The sequence below is a fragment of the Aplysia californica genome, unplaced genomic scaffold (genome assembly GCF_000002075.1).
Source record: "Aplysia californica isolate F4 #8 unplaced genomic scaffold, AplCal3.0 scaffold00002, whole genome shotgun sequence".
Taxonomy (NCBI): Eukaryota; Metazoa; Mollusca; class Gastropoda; order Aplysiida; family Aplysiidae; genus Aplysia; species Aplysia californica.
In genome coordinates, this window is record NW_004797272.1 from 3,450,572 (window position 1) to 3,471,289 (window position 20,718).

Consider the following 20,718-nt stretch of genomic DNA (forward strand, 5'->3'; position numbering starts at 1 on the left):
CCCCCCCATGCTCAAAACCCGCCACCTGCGTCCAAGTATGTATAACGCTTTTGCCTATTTTACCCCTCACCAGGCAGCCACTGTCACAAATACAAGCACTACGTTATGACTTTCTAACTTGTAGCTGGGATTGGACTGCGATAACCAGTTTCCCTCAATCGCGCACCTGAGAGAATCATCGGCATGTTCGCCTCCTACCCTTTCAAACTGCAACATGGTTTTCTCAACGTGCAAGGAGATGATAGGCCTCCGCAAACCAGGGTTTATCCGCAGGGCCTTACCAACTGATCAATGGAAAATGTTACCTCCAGCAGTTAAGACACAAGCCAGCTCTTTGTTTCCTAGGGCCACCGCTATCGAGCGACTGGAGCGGCAGTCAAGACTCGCTGCTCGGGGACAAAAGGGCAAAGGTGTGTGATAATCGAAAGATCAATTTAGGCTCATCATTTTCCGCGGTTCAGGGAGCACTCCGCAGGGAGGAGCGACGGATTAATTATACGTACCGCACCCGCTCCCTCAGACCCATCATCTACAGCAACAACAGGGGAGAGGGACTAAAATAACACACATGGGAAGCTTCGATTCTCAAGTTGCAAGATTTTAGAATTTAAAAAAAAATGAAATTCACCAAAACACATGCCAGGTTGACGACACCGCTGAGTTATTCTTTAATGTTATTCGATGAGAGAACTTAAGGCGGTCGCAACGAATAGTATTTCACAATAAGGAGCCGCATGGAGGGGAGATCATAACAGTAAACACCACCCCACCTCCCTCTGACCAACAACGGCACTTCCTTTCCAAAGTTGTCAGAGTTGTTTTGGGAGGGGGGAGGAGTGGGAGAGAGAGAGAGAGAGAGAGAGAGAGAGAGAGAGAGAGAGAGAGAGAGAGAGAGAGAGAGAGAGAGAGAGAGAGAGAGAGAGAGAGAGACGAGGGGGGGGTGGTGTTTGTGTGGAGAAACGACACTACAATGCCTTGTGTTTAAATACTCAAATACAATGAACTGAAACACATTTTCAAAAACTGGGACCAGTAAGGTGAGCGGCTGTCACTGAGAGAGCCGATGGGAGAGAAGCAGTGGGACTACGGGGTGCGTCACGCCTGTGTGCACGCTGAGACAGGTCTGGAGACTTGATCGATGCTAGGCGACACTACTGCCACCACGTGGGTGAAGCATGATAGGCCCGAGACACTGCATCAGTAACGACCCGCGGCAAATGTCGGCATCCCAGAAATAAAGCAAAACGAACTGTTCTATTGTGGAATTTCCCAAAGTGTACGACAAAAATACTGAGAATGGACGAAATTGACCCCATTCTGAACATGAACAATTGTGGAAATGAATGAGTGAGCATTGGCCAGTGGTAAAATAGCAGATGAATGATGAGCCAAACTAAGAACATAATTTTCAGTTGAACGGATTGGAAACTCTTCCCTGAAATAAAATTGTGGGTCTCTGCACACTCTTCGCGGGCCCTTCCATTTGAAGTAAGTTTTACGGCGCTCGAAACTGCATAAGGTCATATGAGCGCCAAGAGGAGGTCAACAGAGAGGTCCAAACGGGGAATCAGGATTGCCCTGCTCACCTCTCTTGCCTCAACAGCACAAAGTCAGCTTTGACTATCAAGGCACCCCGGAAACAGTAGTTCACAAGAGAGTAATAAACATACAAAAGAGGTTGAGAAAAAAGGACAATAGTAAGGATCAGGAAAGAAAAAGCATCAGGGGACTGTGTTGTTACATTGATAAATCAGCCCATTTACAATTTTACGGTGCATAAGAACATGTCAACATCCCCCCTTTGAGAATGGCCAAAAGACAATTTCAGTCAGTAGAACTGCCGGGGGGGGGGGGGGGGGGGGGGGGGCGCTTCCATACCGAAAGTTGGTACAGAAACATGCATATAAATCATTTCTCGACATTTATAACTTTAAAATGAGGTAAATGACCCCATGAAAACATGCCACAGTTAGCAGACTCCGCCCCATTGAAACATGGTTCTCTTTTGCTGGTCAAGTAGAAAATGACTCGAGGTGAAAACATTTAATAATAAAAATCGCACCAACATTTGGAGAAAGTATTAATATATTTTTTAGCCAAAAAGATCACGGACTAGATATTTTCGCCATAATCTGTCATTGGGTAACAGTGATTCAAAAGGTATTTTCTTTCTTAAAAATCTGTATGATTTACTGGTTGACAAAGAATTACAAGTCCTTTCTGTTTGAGTAAAGACACAGCACAATGACAGTGATTTAGTGTTCAGAAAAAGAAAAATAGAAAGGGGAAAAGAAAGAAAGAAAATGAGTATAATTATGAAACCTGGAACATGTTTCAGGAATAAAACATACATTTAAAAATATGAAGTAGTTAACGTTTATGAAAATATGACTTTCATTCTGAACATGAACAAAAATTGTGGAAATGAATGAGTGAGCATTGGCCTTACATCTAAAAATCAGTCAACAACACCTTGTAGTTTGTCTATTTTTTAAAATTCTGTTGTGTAAATTTGCATTTTTCAATGATACTCAAGCTTTACCAAACTTGGACAGCCATTTTTTTTGCTAATTTTACTCTGATACCAGGCGGACACCCCCCCCCCCAATATCTCAACTTCAAAATAGATCAATATTTTTTCACCACAAGCAAGACAAATGAACAAGCACTCAGGTAATACCAAAAACTCCATATGCCCAAAAATTGACGAGCGCATGATTCCATTGCGTTGTGACACACATGTCCACATAGAAATAAAAGGCATTCGGAGAAGTCTTTTTTTTATCAAATCATCTATTCTATTCACACACCGCCATTAACATCTCTTGATAAGTCTACCTTTTCTCCTGGTCCACACCAAAACTTTTCTTTGAATTTATTCTCAATCATCGAAATATTTTTTTAAAAAATCTTAACCTCTTCCCATTTCGAGTCTTGCCTTTGAAAAAGCTTACATACGGTCAACTGAGTTTACAATTTTTAAAAGTAATTTTTTAAAAACTGGATCAAGATTTAGACCTACTGGTCTTTTCTTTTAGGAAGGCAGTACACTCTTTGTCTTTCTCTTTCAGGTTCACTTCTGGTTCACAGTGGAACAAAATTCTGTTTCTTTGCCTTTGAAAACTCATTAGGATCTTCATCTGCACAATATAAACTAGTTTTTCAAACAGTTCAAAATTTTTCAGTTTAAACTACAAAAAGTTTCCAAATCACTGCTTCGTCATAGTGCTGCGAATCTGTTCGATGGTTTCAATGGGGGTGTACAAAAATCAGCTTTTGGTACAAAATTGTTATTTTTTAGATTATTTTTTATGTGGGCCAAAACGGTTGTACCGAAAGACTACCACACATATGGCAGAATTAATACAAAAGTAAAATACTCAACTACTCAGAATTGCATAACTTGTGCCTTTTTTTTTCCATATCAAATATACACATAACAAATTCAAATGCCACATAGAAAGACCAAATTACACCCAAAAACCAATTACACAAAATAAGTCAAAACAAATCTTAATATAACAATAGCCAGCTAAAATATAAACATTGAAATCTCAAATGAAACACACAGGAAATTCAAAAGCCACATAGGAATTTCAAATGTAAATAAAGTTAAACAGCAAAACAAAAACAAAAACAAAAAAGAGGAGAAAAATGGAAAACAAAAAGAAGAGAATCAAAGTGAGAAGTAATAGGGGTCTTTTTTAAATCACAAGAAGCCAAATGTAAACCCTGCAGTGTAACAAGGAAGAACTCACGTGAAATGAAACAATTGTTAAATGAAGTAAACAAACAAGTTTAAACTGAAAAGAAGGGTTACATTAAAATTCAACACAGTACAGATGTATGAAAAATAATATAGAAAAGAACTAATTTAATAAAATTTAACCCTATCCGTACGCCTGGGGTCATTTTGTACCCCATGGGCTGTATTCTTCACATTTTAGAAAACTAGTGCGAAGATCTCTTTGAAACTTTGTGTATTTCTCAAGAAATCATTTTGAAATACTGCTATGCAAAGCGTACGCATTGGATTAACGAGTAAATTTCCTCTTTGGAAAGTGGGGCCACAGAGTGTCCTACGTCATGTGGACACGATAGTAAAACATGACATACGAATAGGGTTATGGCGAAGTTCTTCACAAATAAATGTCTTGCATTATTGCAAAACACTGCGACATTTTTTTTTGCATTGCTCTGAAGGCTGCTGCCACCTTCATCCTGGTAACGAATTGGGTTTCTTGTTCCGCCAACTGGGCACGTTTTTACATTTGAACGATAACCAGTGCTTCCAACAGCTGAAGATGGAAAGTAAGAAAAATTCAGCAAAGTCCAGGGACAGCATCACAGTGGGGGTTGAGAAGGCAAAGCCCCCAAAGTTATTGAAATTTTCAGCTTTTAGAGGGTTGAAAATGGCACTTGGGACCCTGTAAGAGGAGACTGCCAACGACGTAACACTATTTTTTCGCCAAGATGTCTGATTTCTTTACCTTTATATCTTTCCCTTGCTGGCAATGTTTAAAAGCAAGTTCCCCTTGACATTGCTACTACAATTCAATATATACCTGTCATCCCACCATTAACAGAAGGCAACCTCGGATAATGAATAGACATGTACCTTGACAATACAGTTACCCAGGGTATACCTAATTTTCCTCCTCCCCTTTTTTGAAAAATGTTTTATGACGCAACTGCATAAGTAATGTCCCCCATTTTCACGTTTGAATGACTGATGTCACAACCTCAGAACACCTACCCAGAAGGGCAGCCCATATAACTTAAGTTGTGATCAACTTTCACATGTCCAGTCCGCAAGCAGTGGTAAAAACTTCACACATCCCAACCATTTCTTGTCACGGGCACTAGAATCTTGTACGACCACTGCATCACCCATTAAAAACAAAAACAATTGAACATCTCCTGTTTTTACCCTTAGCTTCCACTCGTCGAAGTAAATAAGCACAATCAACCAACGCCTCTCGCTAACAATAATTCAAGAACTTTTTTTTTCTTGGCTTGCCGTACAATTTGGGCAGCATGCAGTCATCAAATTTATTTCATACCTCCGACTACCAAGGAAAGTCTCCATGTTGGAGAGCCACTCGAGAACTTTCCCAAGAACTAGTGAAATTTCAAGGTACATGTATAATTTATTTTCACTTCCGTCTTATGCTCATGATACCTTTCTTGGCACTCCCAAAGAGTCTACATAACAAGAGGGGCCACTTCTCTCTTTGAGCCAATTAAAAAAGTGTCCTCAAAATTCAGTGGCACCTTTTGCAAACAGAGTTACCCTACTTGAGCTTAAAAAATCAAAGTGAAACTAGCAAGTTTTTGAATAAATTACGGAAGAACGCTTTTTTAAAATGGTTACGCTGACAAAAAAACCTCTTCCGGAGGAAAGGGTGATTGTTTTCTTCGTTCAATTTGACTTTAGAATGAAAAGCTAGAGGTCATTAAAATATTTTAAAACCCTAAAACTCCACGCTGAACGAACCCGAACTGCTGATGAACAGCAGTCGATCTGCGCACGCAAGGAGGTGCTATTCCTATTCTTTTTCTGGAAAAACGAAAGAGAGCTTCACAACAGACTGCAGCGCCATCTGAAGCAAAGAGCGAACTTTCGGCGGACACTTTTTTGGCTGAGTGGCCCATATTGTTATGTACTATCTTTGGCACTCCTAGGGACTTGTGGTTCATGATATAAACACAAGAAACAGAAGTGGAAACCGCTACTAAAAAACAATATCTTGCACTTGTTGCATGGTTTTGTAAGGACTAGGCTATATGAGAGGCAGCGTGGTGAAATCAGGCGCTCGTCTAAATAATCAAAGTGAGGAAACTGGCATTTTTCCGCAGGTTTGTGAATTTTTATTGAATTTTCGTTTTTTTGGTCAACCATGTCAACGCCTTAAGCCCATAAAAGAACACATTTCTGTGCGAATTTTACTGAAAACCTAGGCCTTCTCAGAGGAGGCCGTATATCCAGGACGATTGGCTCCGGCATGGAGGCCGGGGTGGGCGACCTTATCTTGATAGGCTCGCCTCAAGACCGGTTCTTATCTTATCGAGGATCAATGTGAAAAGCGTCAATTAAAAGCGAAAAGCGGCGATAGGTAGATGCTCTAATACTAAAACGCATACTGGTGGTGGAACATTTTTGCATTACGCTTTTGCGTGCCGATAGTGTAATAGTAATGTGTGTAGTCTGTAGTGTGTAGCCGTTTAGTCTGTCTAATCTCCTAGCCTCTTCATTGTTTCGTTCAGTGCTCTTGGGATGTACACGTTTTTTTCGTTTGATTGGATGTATTTTCACTACACTCAATTCTAAGGATTAAATTTGTGCTTATATTGTGTGTTTTAGTGTTCAGCCGAGAGTCTAGTTTTCTTTCATCTTGAGTGTTATTGTTACTAGTCTAATGCTATTGTGAAAAAGTTTTCAGCTGACGTCTCCGTTTCAGCGTAAAGAACCGTCTGAGCAACATTTCAAATTTGAACATGGGAAGAAAGTGTAGGGGATAGGGCTGTAGAAGTGGTTATGCCAGCCAAAAGGGAGATAGCAAAATAATAATATAGATTTCCAAAAGATTCAGAAAAAAGCACAGTGGATCAAAAGTGTTCCAACTAAATTAATCATGGTAGAAGATGTCACGGATTACAATGTATAGTACATGGGAGTTTGCTCTCTGCTCTTCCCACCTGATGCACCTTTGACACGGGCTGGAAGATTTATAGTGCCCACAGTCTCCATCAATATTTCCAGAAGTACCACTATCATGTTGTGGCACACCAGCTCCCCCCCCCCCCCCAAAAAAAAAGAAAGAAAAAAGAGCAACTACAACAAGTTCAGCTTCTTCTAGAGCTACTGATATTGATGAAATGAATGTATTTAAAGAAAGAAAGATGCCTTCAAGTTCGATTCAGTTTTACCAAACAATGGATATGAATATAATGAAGCTGAAAGCCATTGGCAATGTTGCAAAGAGAGATTATAATTAAATACACACGTGTCTCGCTCAGCAAAACTCGAGATGGCCCTGTTTTTGCATTTTCGATGTATTTTATGGTTGTTCACCACACCCATGCCATGACCGCATGAAATAGGTTTCATTTGAAGCTTCACAAACTAAGGCACATCAGGCATCCAGGCTTCACTTGCTATGTTGTGATCAACTGTTGTCACATGCTAGAGTCAGTTAGCCTAGAGGAAATTTTGCACTTCGTGTCTGTAACCTTCCAGAGAGGCATTGTTGGCCTGCACTACTCTAGATCTACCACTTGCTGGGTAGGGTTTTTTTGTTGTTGGAAACCACAGAAAAACTGCAGAAATTGATTGGTGGCAATTTTGAGGGACTTTCCATCGACATTCCATCTTGATATTGTTATCCTAAGCTCATGCAGTTAGCATATATTAGGACAGGCGAAGAAAAAAATAGCAAAGCTGTCATCCTGATCATGCAAACAGTAACTTTTTCAGAGGTAAGAGACGTCTTTTTCTGATTGGTTTCAGTTATGTGCACACCATCTGAAGATCGACATATGTGTGTGTGTGTGTGTGTGTGTGTGTGAAATTAATTTTCTTTTATGTTTGTTTAAACATGTAGAATGAGAACGGTGTCTCTTGTAGGCTATCCGTTGCAAGTAAAGAACCAAAGTTATCCCACTTGAGTGCCACAGTCTGTATTTCATGGTAAAATGCGAACGTAATTCATTTTCATGTTGACGAATTGATACACTCTGTCACTGATGTGATCTTCCTTTGTTATAAGAGCCGATAAACTCTCACAACAAAGCAGCAACAACAAAAATACATTGAATTTAAGTAAGGTTCCATGTAGGCCAGTCTAGTGAGTACAGCGCGAGAATGCTCCATCACCCGCACCAGCGCATTAGTCTATCGCCGCTTTTCGCATTTACCCTCCGGGAACACGGTAGGCCTCCAATGCCGAGGCCAATCGTCCTAGATATACGTCCTCCCCTGAGAAGGCCTAGCTGAAAACCCATAATTAAAGGCACAAAAAATGTAACCTTTCAGTTTCCACGGACTCTCAAGCTAATGAAATTAACTCATCTTTGGCAGCCGTTTTCTAACTAATTTTACCTCTGAAACCAGGTGATCCCCACCTCTTTCATTCGCATCTGGACTTCTATTCAAGATAAATGAATATTTTTTTAATCCAAAGCAAGACAAATGAACAAGCTTTCAGATGATACCAATAACTCTAAAAGCCCCCAAATTGACGACAGCCTGAATCCACCTCGTCGTGACACAGACACATGCTCCATGTGACGGCCGTTGTCATTCAGGTGTAAATTGCCTCGAGTCATTTTGACTTCTTGTCTTCGCTAAGATTTCATTTCAGTTTCAGTTCAAGCAGAGATGGTAACTCCACATGATTTTTTTATACCGAACTTTTTCGGTACTTGGAACGTAATCTAGAAAAGATCTTAAATCTGTTAAATCAGTAAAAGCCAACGAACTTGTGCCACCCTCGAACTGAAACTGAAAGCGAGCGGAAGTAGGTCTCTAGTAAACAAATAACAAAGACAGGACAGGCCTTCGTGCGCATGCTCGCAAGAGCGAGATTTGCCCATTGTTGCTTATCGTACTCACAAATTTGACCCGACGGCACTCCGTTAATTTTCCGTACTTCAACATTTTCGTAAGTGGCCTATTTCCATATCAAACGGTAGTTTTGTTGAACTTTATACGGCCATTTTTCTTTCACGGACTTAAGGCTATTCGGAATCAAATTCAGACCCGAGAGTCTGAATATCCTCCCGTGGCTGTTCGGACTCGAGTCTGAATAGCCGCGGCCGTTTACTTATGTAATTTTGACAAATCGATTACCTCAATCTAGTATCTTGATCTAGTTCTTCTACTCCTCAAATACAAAATTAAGCTTAATTTTGCAAATTTCGAACATTAGGACAAAATAAGGGGGAGGGAACTTCAGAAAAAGCGCCAAACATTCCCATTTCCTTATAACAAGATGGGAAGGAGTTCCGCAGAGGGCAGGCCGTCCAACAACACACAAAAGAGGGGATATTTTAGGCCTGTTATATCCTAACCCTAACTCTTGCATAGTTTGCTCAGTGGACCTTGTCACAGTGAGTGCCGACCCTCTGTGTAACTCCTCCCATAAGATGTTTTGAAATTAGATTTCCTTGAAAGCTGTGCATCTGCTTGTGAGGGTGAAAGTAAAAATTTACAGGATTCACACCCACAACACCTTGATATCTGCATGACTAAGGGCTTCAATCTAGATCTACATGGATGGGTTGGTGCTTTTTCGGTAGTTCCAACCCCCCTTATTTGAATTTGAGCCTAGATCTAGATTCTACATCTAGATATCTATACGTCTGATGAGCGCCGAGCTAATATCAAACTTAACAACTGCAAAACATCAAATTATGGTAAAATTCAGGGGGGCACCCCCTCCACCATATTTTTATTAGGTTGGGGGGCAACCCCCTCTGAACCCCCCCCCCCTACTCTTGGGGCCAAAACCAGCAAACAACAATGGTGGGGTGGGAACTATCGAAAAAGCGCCGATGGGTTAACAGCGACCCCCAAACCACACCCCTTCCCTGATGGCTTGGCATAAAGGCAAAGGTTAGGATGGATGGAACCTAATGAGGGAGTTTTGTCTCAAATCAGGGCCGACTAAATAAACAGGGGGAAAAACATTTTTCATCTTGGACAGGTCAAAATTTTAAAAAACCTCTGGAAGGCTCGAAGTCAAAGTAAAAAAAGGTAGCCTACTTTCATATGGAATTCCACTTGATGATTCTTTTTGAGCAGGTTTCTTCCGATTCAGCTGACATGAATTAAATGATGAGTAAATCTAGATCTAGATCTAAATACCTCAAGGAAGTGGCTATTCTCACCCGGGGTGAGACACGACCGACCTCTCACCCCGGGTGAGACTTGCCACCGTAGGCTATTCTCACCCGGTGTGAAACAAGACCTGTTTTTCCTAATTTCGGAATACTTTCTATCGATGTGGATGATCAAATGGATAAAGGACTTTAATAAAGGCAAAGAAAAGATTACGTTATAGCACAAAAGTAAACTAATTTTATCGACTACAAAGATGCTATGGCTATTTCACTTTTCGAATCGAGCCGAACTACGGGGGTCGCCATTTTGTTTTGCCCGGAAGTTCTCGCAAGATCTACTCCTCCCCTCTTCTCTCTCTCTCTATCTGAATACTGTCTATCCGTGTGGACGATCAAATTGACCAAAACAAAGTTAAAAAATAATGTTAAAGCACAAAAGTACATTAATTAGGTTGTCTACAAAGATACTACGGCTATTTAACTTTTCGAATCGAGCCGAACTACGCGGGTCGCTATTTTGTTTTGCCTGGAAGTTCTCGCGCTAGATCTACTCCTCTCTCCGCTGCCCACAGACAAAATTGTACGCTTTTAGTAGGCTAACAGTAGTAATGGAACATTTGTTCACGGCACAGAATTCTACAATTTTTCTGTTATCACAGTGTAGAATTCTGTGGTTTAGGAAGCAAAATTGGTTGGCCTAGATATCTAGATCTAGGATTCTAGGCTATAACTAGTATAAACGGTGAGCGCGCACCGGGTGAGAATAGCCAAGACTTGCCTGCACTATTCTCACCCAGGGTGAGGGTGAGAATAGAGGTGGCCATACCTCAATCTGGCGGTGCTTTTAACGGTAGTTCCCACCCCCCTTTTATTTGAGCCTAGAATCTAGATCTTGATCTACCTACATTGAGATCTAGAATCTAGGCTATACATTGGTGATTGGTCTCATTGGAGCTAAGATATCAAACATAACAACTGCAAAACATCAAATTATGGTGAATCCCCCACCTCATTTTTATTCTAAGGTCTAAGGTCAGGGGGTAGCCCCCCCCCCCCTGACTCTTGGGCTAACAAATACAATTGCGGGTTGGAAACTAGATTAGATTCTAGATCTACCGAAAAAGCGTCAATCAGGCCATGTGATAAAAGTTAACCAATAGGCCTACTGATATAGATTCTAGAGATCTAGATCTAGATAATCTAGATATCTACTGCCTTTTACAAAGGCAAACCAGGCTTTTGACTTTGTCAGCGTCCAGTCAGTCAGCTCACTCACCCCCACCCCTCCTTCACACTACAGTACAGAGCACTTCATATCTGAGAGTGCCTTTGTCAATTTCTACACGCAGGAAATTTTAGTTAAACAACTGTTCGTGACTTAAAGTCGAAGAACTGAGGGCACAAGTACTAAGGAAATCAAGCAGAGGAGGTTGGTAAAAGTGAAAGAGAACAGCTAGGCCTAGAATCTAGATTTCTAGGTTGATAGAGAGGCGAAACATCGCGAGAAACCGGTTATCGAAAATAGGTGGTACATGACGGATACAGTAAATACCAATGTAGTAGCTGCAGTCGCTCTATTTAAGTAAATGCAATGACAGAGATTGAATAAAAAGGTATGTCATGAAAATTTTAGGAACTTACCTAAATGAAAAAGGTGGAGCGAACGCTGGTGTTTCTGCTTTCAGTCGGTGGTTTTCTCAGTTGTTCGTTTTTCTCTTTTGTTCCAATCTGGCCAGATGAGAAAGGAAAATTTAGTGCGTATGAACATTAGTTCAGCAGTGAATGGCGCGTTCATTGGTCAAAAAATATTTCTTTTATTTTTGTAAACTCCAAGCTGGCCTAATTTTTCTTTCAGAAAATTTTTTTAGGCTATTTGAAATGGAAAAGTGTTTTTTTATTCTTATAAAATAGATACATGCTTAGGCCTATTTGTTCTATCTAGGCCTAGCGTAGGCCAAGGCTAGGCTACATCAGAAATATTGTTCCTCAATGGGGGGTTTCCAGATTTTTTAAACTACATTTATTGTAGGCTAGGCTAGGCTAGGCTAATAAAATTTATTATTATATAGGCTAGAGCTCATCGGACTACACCAAAGATAGTCTTGTACTATCTTTGACTACACCACCACCCGTTCTGTTCTTTGGGGGCCTTTTGCCTCTGGATCCAACATTTCGGTTGCAACCAATTTGAATTTACTGACTCCCGTCCGCAAATTTAACAAAAGGCGGAAATGTTGAATGAAATCCTATAATATTGTAATCAGAAGTCAGTGTGTTTCATGTTAATCAGTAACACATCCCATAGCGTTATATGGTGGCGTCCAAAAGAAACTTGAAAAATAAAAAAGTATCGAATCATCGTGTTAAAGTCTTACACTACCCACTCATGCAGCATAGGCCTACCAATATAAAGCTAAATGAATTCTGCTTCATCTGACACATTAATACTTCATCTGTTTTAAGAGACGGATAAAAAATGCAGTTGGACCATATGCTGACCTCATTCTGCTCAGGAAATGCAAACTGCAATGGCATGGACACATCTCCTGTTCATCCGCCTTGCCAAGATGATCCTTCTGGGCCACTGGGCAGCGTCCATGGAAAAATGAGCAGAGGCAGACCGAAGAAGAGTTCGGAGGACAACATCACGGAATTGACTGGCATGGACCTCAAAGACATGCTCAGGAAAGCTGAAGACCGGGAGGAGTGGAGGAAGCTGGTGTCCAAATCTTCAAAAGCGCCCCGACTGACAACCAGTCTACAGGATAGGTGAAGGCGAAGAGACGCCCGAGATATGGTAATTCTAAATTTGCCTTACAATGTCTGGCTTGGCAAAGTTGTGCTAAATCAAAGAAACTTCAAATTGCCTTCGCGCGTGTATTGAGGGGCATCAATATTGATAGAATGGACATTCTTTGCATATCCATGGAATCGAGAATTTTGTCTCTGCAATACATAATATTTTATTACGATAGTTTCAAACAAAACGGAAAGCAGAGCAATCACAAATATCACACAGAACTTCGACTAAATCTTAATGTGTTAATTGTTATATTGCTTGAGAGCCATGGTTTTATGTAGAGTACGAACCATTTGGGCATCGACTCCTGGACATCATTATAATTTTATGTCTTTTCATCCAAAATGTCTCAGAGAGTTGCAAACAATCCGTCTGAATTGGGAGTAAAGTAACTTTTCTCCTGCTACTGTTTAATGGGATTTCATATCCCTGTTGGGTTTATATCGGGGCTATTCATTGGTGACCACTCCGACGTTGATATGATTTGATATCCCAAGAATTGTTTGTTGGCATTGGTCCTGAGAGAAAATGCTTTGATATGGATGGAGATGCCTACTTGAATGACACCATGCCATGACGAAAATAAGGATAAGACATGACGTTCCAGCGCTTGCGCGATGTAGCCCTCTAAACTAAGCCATCCAGTCATTCTCACGAAGGCGGTTTTGTTAATTCCACCCCAACCACCCAAAAACATGGCCTCTGTTCCTGGCAGATGATTATGTCCAAAATCTAACTAGCAGTCTGTAGCTGTATTATTAGTATTACTCATATTCAGTTCATATCGTATCATCATTATCACTCTGCGTCCCTTGGGGACCCATGCGTGTGATTTCATTTGTCAGTGCGATCACTCATCATTTCATTCTGTTCTATTATATCACTGTCTCGGGTCGTGTCTACTGTCTTCCATTTCATTTCATCACTTGTACCCTCATTGAATCATTAAAAGTTCATCGACTTTATCCGACAAGTGATGAGTCATTCTTTATGACGACACCAAAGCAGCTTCGTTAGCTTTTCCGTTTACACCTGAATCCAACATTTTCCTGCGCGTAGATATTATATCCGCTGTTTGTTGCTTTGCCACCGCCAAAGTACTGAGTACCGAGGTGCACTTGTCACCGACTCCACGAACCGTGCTTTCTCCTCCACAATGGCCATAGTCTTTTGTCCTGCGCCTGGCCGCGTGTATACAACGCCGGACGAGGACCTCGCCGTGGTCTCTGCATAGCTGAACATACATGCCTTCTCCCATCAAAGTCAAACGGCTGCTTCCTCAAAGGGGCTAAAACTCGAGAGGCCAAGGATTTATATTGGCTTCAACCAAGAAACGCGGAATGCCTTTGGCCGGAGATGGGAAGCCTTCAGGAATGGATCTGCCATCAGCGACTCTTCCGCTCCAACCCAACTCTTCCAATGTGCCAGCAAAGCTCGGAGGGTGGGGGTGGGGGGCTCTCATTCAAAGGTCCCGGGTTCGAATCCGGGTAGCAACCGAAAAATTTTCTTCTATAAAATTGTCTCCTTTCACCTCCTTTCCAGCTCTCTAGCAATATTATGTCGTCTGCTTTCGTCTCCTCTTTCTGCCCCCACCCCCTCACCTCCTTTGCCCCCTCCTCTGGGCTCCTGACTCTTTCTGCAGCCTTTCTACTGCTACTCCTTGACTCCTTCTTACAGCTGTCTTTCTGCCACACCCCTGATCTTCTGGTAGGAAAGATCTACACCTAGCCTTCTCGGACAAAGGCGAAAAATCTCGTTGGGCCCGTGTGCAAGTTGCGCACGCTAAAGATCCCCTGGTGGTCTAAAATCGATAAGAGTATGCTTCGGCCGCCACCCGGGCAAAATTCAAAATTTCCTTCCAACTAAAAGTATTAGGTGTGTCCTGCGCGCTCATATGACCTTACGCAGTTGCGAGCGCCGTAAAACCCTCTACTATAAAAAAAAAAATAATTAAAAAAGCTGTGGGTGACCTTCTGCTCAAAGCAGACCCTGGTATCACCTTGCGCAGTCTCGACGAAGTCCTGGCCTTGAGGCGATGCGGAAGCTCGTTTTCATTCCAACAACCAAAGAAATACTACGGGCTGAGCTAATCCAGGTGAAACAAAGCTCAGATGAAAACTTTCGTACGTTTGCTGCTAGGGTGAAGGGCAAAGCTGAGAGCTGTGCATTCACAGTCTCTGCTCAGTGCCAGTGTGACAAGTCTGTCTATGTTGACTACACAGAGGGCGCCTCCCGGGACGTCTAACTGGCAGGAATCGCCGACATTGACATTCGTCGAGAAGCCCTTAGTACAGATGGCATCCAGTCCGAGCCGCTGAAGGATGTCATCGTCTTCGTTGAAAGCCGAGAGATGGCCGGTAATGCCACCCCACTGTCCACATTCTCTACAATATCTAGATTTAAAAAGAGCACGGCACAGGCGCCAGCAACAGACGAGCGCACACAGACCATCCCATGCCCCTACAAACAGAAGAGTTGTGTAAGAAACACGAAGCCCCACAAACTATGCCTGGACTGCTGGCGGGAACACATGGCACACAGTCACAGATGCATAGAATGGGTACCACTGTGTCCCATTGAGAGAATCTGATCGCCACTTGACAACCTTTATCACACCTTTTGGTCGATGGCGGTATACCCGTGCCCATCAGGACTACCTGTCATCAGGAGACGGGTACAATCTCCTCTTCGACCAGATATTGGCTGATTTCGAGCGAAAGGAAAAGTGCGTCGACAATACGATTCACTATGACGAAGATCTGGAGGAGCATTGATGGAGGACCATCGACTTCCTGACACTGGTGGGCAGAGCAGGCATTGTTCTGAATCCAGACAAGTTTCAGTTTGCTCGACGAGATGTCAATTTTGCAGGGTTCCATGTCTTAGAACACACTAAAAAGCCCCTCCCAAAATACCTAGAAGCCATTCAATCCTTCCCCACCCCAAAGAACACCTTTGACACCCGTAGCTTGTTTGGCCTTCTGAACCAGGTGGCTATACTCAACTACGAGATGTCATGACACCCTTTCGATGCTTCATGAGACCAGGCCTTCAGTAATTCCTAGTAAGCCATTGTAGATGCAATCCGCCTGGGCGTCGAGATATTCGACTCCTCCAAACCTTTTGCCTCCGCCCAGATTGGTCCTCACCAGGGATTGGCTATTTCCTCCTCCAGCAGCCTTGATCTTGTACCTCTGGTATGTCAGACTGCCGCCAAGATGGCTGGAAGATCACATTGACAGGATCCCGCGCTGAACAGCGCTACGTACCCATTAAATGCGAGGCTTTGGCGATTCCCTGGTGATTGCGCAGACACGGTACTTCACCCAAGGCTGCCCCAACCCTCTCGTGATCATCACGGGCCATAAGCCACTCACAAAGATCTTTAGAGATCGCTCCCTTAATGAGATCTCAAACTCCCGACTCTTTCGCTGAAGCAGAGCACACTGCCTTGGCATTTGGGCATCGCCCACTCACTGAGAAAAACAAACTCTGCTGCAGACGCAACTTCTCGTCATCCCTCTGCATATATACAGAAGCATCACGCGAGGACTGCTCTGAACCTAATTAATAGCATCAATATGTCAGAACGTAAAGGGGCTCGCCCCCACCCCTTGGTCTCGGCTGACACAGGAGACAAAAGCGGACTCTTGTCCCAAGTGATGAAGGCAGTTTACTCACGACTACCCGTCAATCTCACCCTTCATGCGATACAAGGACTCCCTGTGCATCCTGGATGGTGTGGTTATGTACCACGATCGTGTGGTGGTGCCATCATCCCTTCGACCGTCGATCTTGGAGGGAGTACACTCAGCACATCAGGGCGTATCGGCAATGGAACTGCGGGCCCAAGTTACCATCTTCTGGCCGGGTATCACCAAAGACATCCAATCCCCAAGGGCAAAGCAAAGTGTCGTGAATGCAACCGTAACGCTCCATCCCAGGCGGAACCAGCAAACCCGCCACCCATCCCTTTCGAACAAATGTTTGCTAACTTCTTCCAGTAGTTATCATTTAACAAATAACGTGCGATATCGTGAGATAACCCGAGAATTTCTGAGATAACACCGAACAATTAACAAATAACGTGAGATACGGTGAGATATCCTGTGATGCTGCGAGTTCTTCTGATGGCAATGCAGATATCCTCCAGTTTTTGTAAAGTGTAAACCCGAATTTGCCCACTAACTGATGAATCATAGGAAATGACCATCTAATGATCTTTTGTTTCAATCGTCTGGCCAATCATGTGGATGTCAACTTTGCTTTCGAGCACAGCTAGATCTACCTCAATTGATTAGATCTACTTGCATTGGATTTTAGTTTTAAAAACATATCTCTCAGTTTGAGCTCAACCCCACGTTGGATTTCAGTTTGCTCGTAATTAACGTTTAGGTAAAAGCAGAAGGCGACGCCCTCCAACAAAGTTGGAAGGCAAAGGGGATCAACTTTTTCCCCCCACAAACAAAGACACAAACTTCTGCCGGTCATTCTTTCTGCCTGTCTGCCTGTCTGCCTGTCTGTCTGTCTGTCTGTCTGTCTGTCTGTCTGTCTGTCTGTCTGTCTGTCTGTCTGTCTGTCTGTCTGTCTGTCTGTCTGTCTCTGTCTCTGTCTCTGTCTCTGTTTCTGTCTCTCTGTCTCTCTTCCCCCCCCCCTCTGTCTCTGTCTCTGTCTCTGTCTCTCTCTCTCTCTCTCTCTCTCTCTCTCTCTCTCTCTCTCTCTCTCTCTCACACACACACACACACACACACACACACACACACACACACACACACACACACACACACACACACACAAACACACACGTAAAGAGAAAAGAAATAAGCAGTATTACGAAACCCAATTATTCTAGACCGAAAAAAACGCAGGTCATTTCTACTTCAATCCTTCAAACCATTACATGAACAAACAAAGCGTTCACTGCTTTAATTTTTTTTAAAATAATGCCTGCCACATAATGATACAGCTTTCCCATTGAGCTTGGTCAAACCTTTGTAAAACACCCAGTCCAATGAGGCGTTTATTTACTTTCTTTCTTTGCTGTTTGGTTTTCGATTTTGATCTTATCTTTTTGTTTTTGTTTTTGTTTGGTTTGTTCTTTTTAAAGTTGGTTTTCATTAAGGATCTTTGTAAAACAAAAAGTCACGAAGGAGATGTTCTGGCGCTATGCTCAGTATACCATCCCGGAAAGACAGACAGACAGACAGACAGACAGACAGACAGACAGACAGACAGACAGACAGACAGACAGACAGACTGACTGACTGACTGACTGACAGGCAGACAAAGTAAAAGGTAAAGATAACGTTTAGTTTTAGTGTGAGTTTTACGACACTTTTCGTAGACGGATGTTATATTCAGATGTCCTGCCTATTGAATAACATAAAAGCGTTAAAAGTAGATATAAACTCACGCACTTGACTAACTTGCTAGCGATTTTTGCTACGACTTTTGGCGTCCAGGCAATTGGCGCTGACCACTATTTCACTGTTTATCTTTGAAATAATCTCGGAATAATGATGATTTCACGAAGCTTGTAAAGTGAATGTTGATTGTACGAGGCGGTAGGCAATTGTACCTAGGTTAAAAAAGGACAGTTTGATTCTACAATCTACTTGTATTTCACCGTTATGCAAGAGAAAGAATCGCACCCTCCCCTCCCCGGCCCCACAAACCCAGGAACGACATGAATACCAGCCTGATTCATCATCATCATCATCATCATCATCATCATCATCATCATCATCATCATCATCACCATCATCATCATAATCATCTTCATCATCATCATCATCATCATCATCATCACAGTTGATTGTGGACATGGTTGTGAAATGGAGCAATGAATGGAAGCTTGCCTTGAATGCAGCCAAGAGTGAAGTGTGCTTCCTCTCAGCATGTGTGAAGGAGGCAACGTGGCAACCAATAATTCAGATCGAAGGGAAAAAGATACCATTCAACCCCACTCCACGTCGGCTGGGCGTCTACCTGGATAGACAGCTAACCTTCAACAAGCACATTGAGGAGGTGTCCAAAAGTGCAACCTCAGAAATGAAGGTTATCGGTGCTGTCAGCAACTCAAAATGGGGATGGGGTAAGGCGTCGCTCAAGAAAGTATATAAGATGTTTGTGAAAAGCAATATGGATTATGCTGCCCCAGCGTGGCAGCCTTGGCTGAGTGAGACTAGTGCAAAGGTCCTGGACAGAATACAAAATAAAGCCCTCCGACCTGTATCAGGTCAGCTGAAAACAACACCTGCAGAAGCGCTGCGCTATGAGACCAGAACTGAGCACTACATCACCTATACAAAAAGAACATGCCTCAAGTCTGTAGAGATGGCTGAGAGATTACCAGACAACCATCCTAGAAAGAAAACCCTTGATCAAGCAGTCAAGCCTAAAAACAGCAGGAAAAGTTGGTTTCGGATGGGCACCGATCTAGCACTAGCAGACCACTTCCCCCCTGAAGCAGAGAATCGATGGCCGATCAATCTGGTAAGAGCTTGTCCATGGGAGACCCATGGCGAAATCGAAATTCGGACAGAACTGAGAGGAGTAAAAGGAAAAGGTAATGATCCTGTAAAGGCACGTGAAGCAGCTGAGGATGTGATCAAAGAGGTTAGTGCGGATGTAACAATTTTCACCGATGGATCGGCTATCGCAGGATACCGCGAAGGTGGAGCAGCAGCAGTGGTGGTAATGAATGACGAACCACCACGAACAGAAATCATTAAAACTAAAGGTGTATTCCTTACATCATCTTATGACGATGAATGCCAGGCAATGATGTCTGCTGCACAATGGATTGCTGACAATTGCCACAGTAGGACCAATGTGCTGATCTTGACTGACAGTCAGTCCCTCTGCAAGGGGCTGCTGGGTATCAGCTCGGACATGAATGATTTGCGCCGCAAGTTCAGTGAAGCCAGAGCCACAATAATAATCCAGTGGATTCCAAGCCATGTTGGAATAGAAGGAAATCAGGCAGCAGACCAAGCTGCTAATGAAGCCAGAGAGATTGAAGGAAACAGACGACCAACAACATACAGAGGAGTCTTTCCAATGATCAAGAGGGAAATTAGAGACCCACCATGTAGAACTAAGTACCAGCACCTGAAAGATGTGTATTCTGGGTACTCCTATAAGCGGGAACCAAAGTCTATCACATGTCGCTGGGACCAGGTTGAGCTAGCGAGACTGCGGTCGAACCATCATTGGAGTTTAAGATGGTATAAGAACTTTGTAAATGAAGAGCTCAGCCCATGTTGCGGAAGATGCGGCCATGAAAAGGAAGATGTCAAACATATGTTTGAATGTCCAGGAACAATGGCAATTCGAATGGAGTTATTTGGTCGAGTGGAGGTGCGTATTGACAATGGTGCCGAAAAAGAGCCTCGCTCTCGCTCGAAGATTTCTTCGTGGAGTCCGTCAGGCCCATTAAGGAAACAAAACAAAAAATCATCATCATCATCACTGCCTTACTCACCTTGCACCAAAGTACAGGGTACGAACAAGCACTTTCTACCTTTCCCTATTCTGGGCTATAGCCTCTACGTATTATTGCATGCCTTTCCACTTATCTGCTCATCATTCTTCGTGACTCTTCTCCAGGTTCGAAGGGCCGTACCCTTTGATCTTTTACCCTTGTGATTGCAACCCAACACTTTCTTTGATGGCTTGAGTACAGGGCTTGAATAATTAATATGTGAGTGTTTCTCCTTGCTTATGACACTATTTCGAAAGTACGATGAGACTTAAGAGGGGCTAATCTGGCATAATGCTAATCTGTCTTGGGGATACTTAGGAATTACATGTTTTCCTGATCGCAATAATTGTTCCCAGATGCTGCTTTATAATCGGCTACCAATCTTGAGGATATTCATGTGTGTGTGTGTGTGTGTGTGTGTGTGTGTGTGTGTGTGTGTGCGTGCGTGCGTGCGTGCGTGCGTGTGTGTTTGTATGAGTGTGTGTGTGTGTTTGTGTTTGTATGAGTGTGCGTTTGTTTGTTTTTGTTTGTTTGTGTTTGTGTGTGTGTTTGTGTGTGTGTGTGTTATTGTGTGTGTGTGTGTGTGTGT

The 20,718-nt window shown here is 42.8% G+C and overlaps 1 protein-coding gene across 8 annotated transcripts in view; it reads right to left on the reverse strand.

Moving 5' to 3' along the window:
• The window catches only part of LOC101861245 (heterogeneous nuclear ribonucleoprotein K), a 59,842-nt gene extending 48,220 nt beyond the window's left edge, over positions 1 to 11,622 (reverse strand). Inside the window, exon 1 of one of the 8 annotated variants that reach the window (XM_005089019.3) lies at positions 11,485 to 11,622. The gene's annotated coding sequence lies outside the window, so the exon portion shown is untranslated. The remainder of the gene's footprint in view (positions 1 to 11,484) is intronic. The other 7 variants (XM_013090838.2, XM_013090741.2, XM_013090878.2 and 4 more) reach the window with 7 other exon arrangements.
• Between the last annotated feature and the right edge of the window lie 9,096 nt (positions 11,623 to 20,718).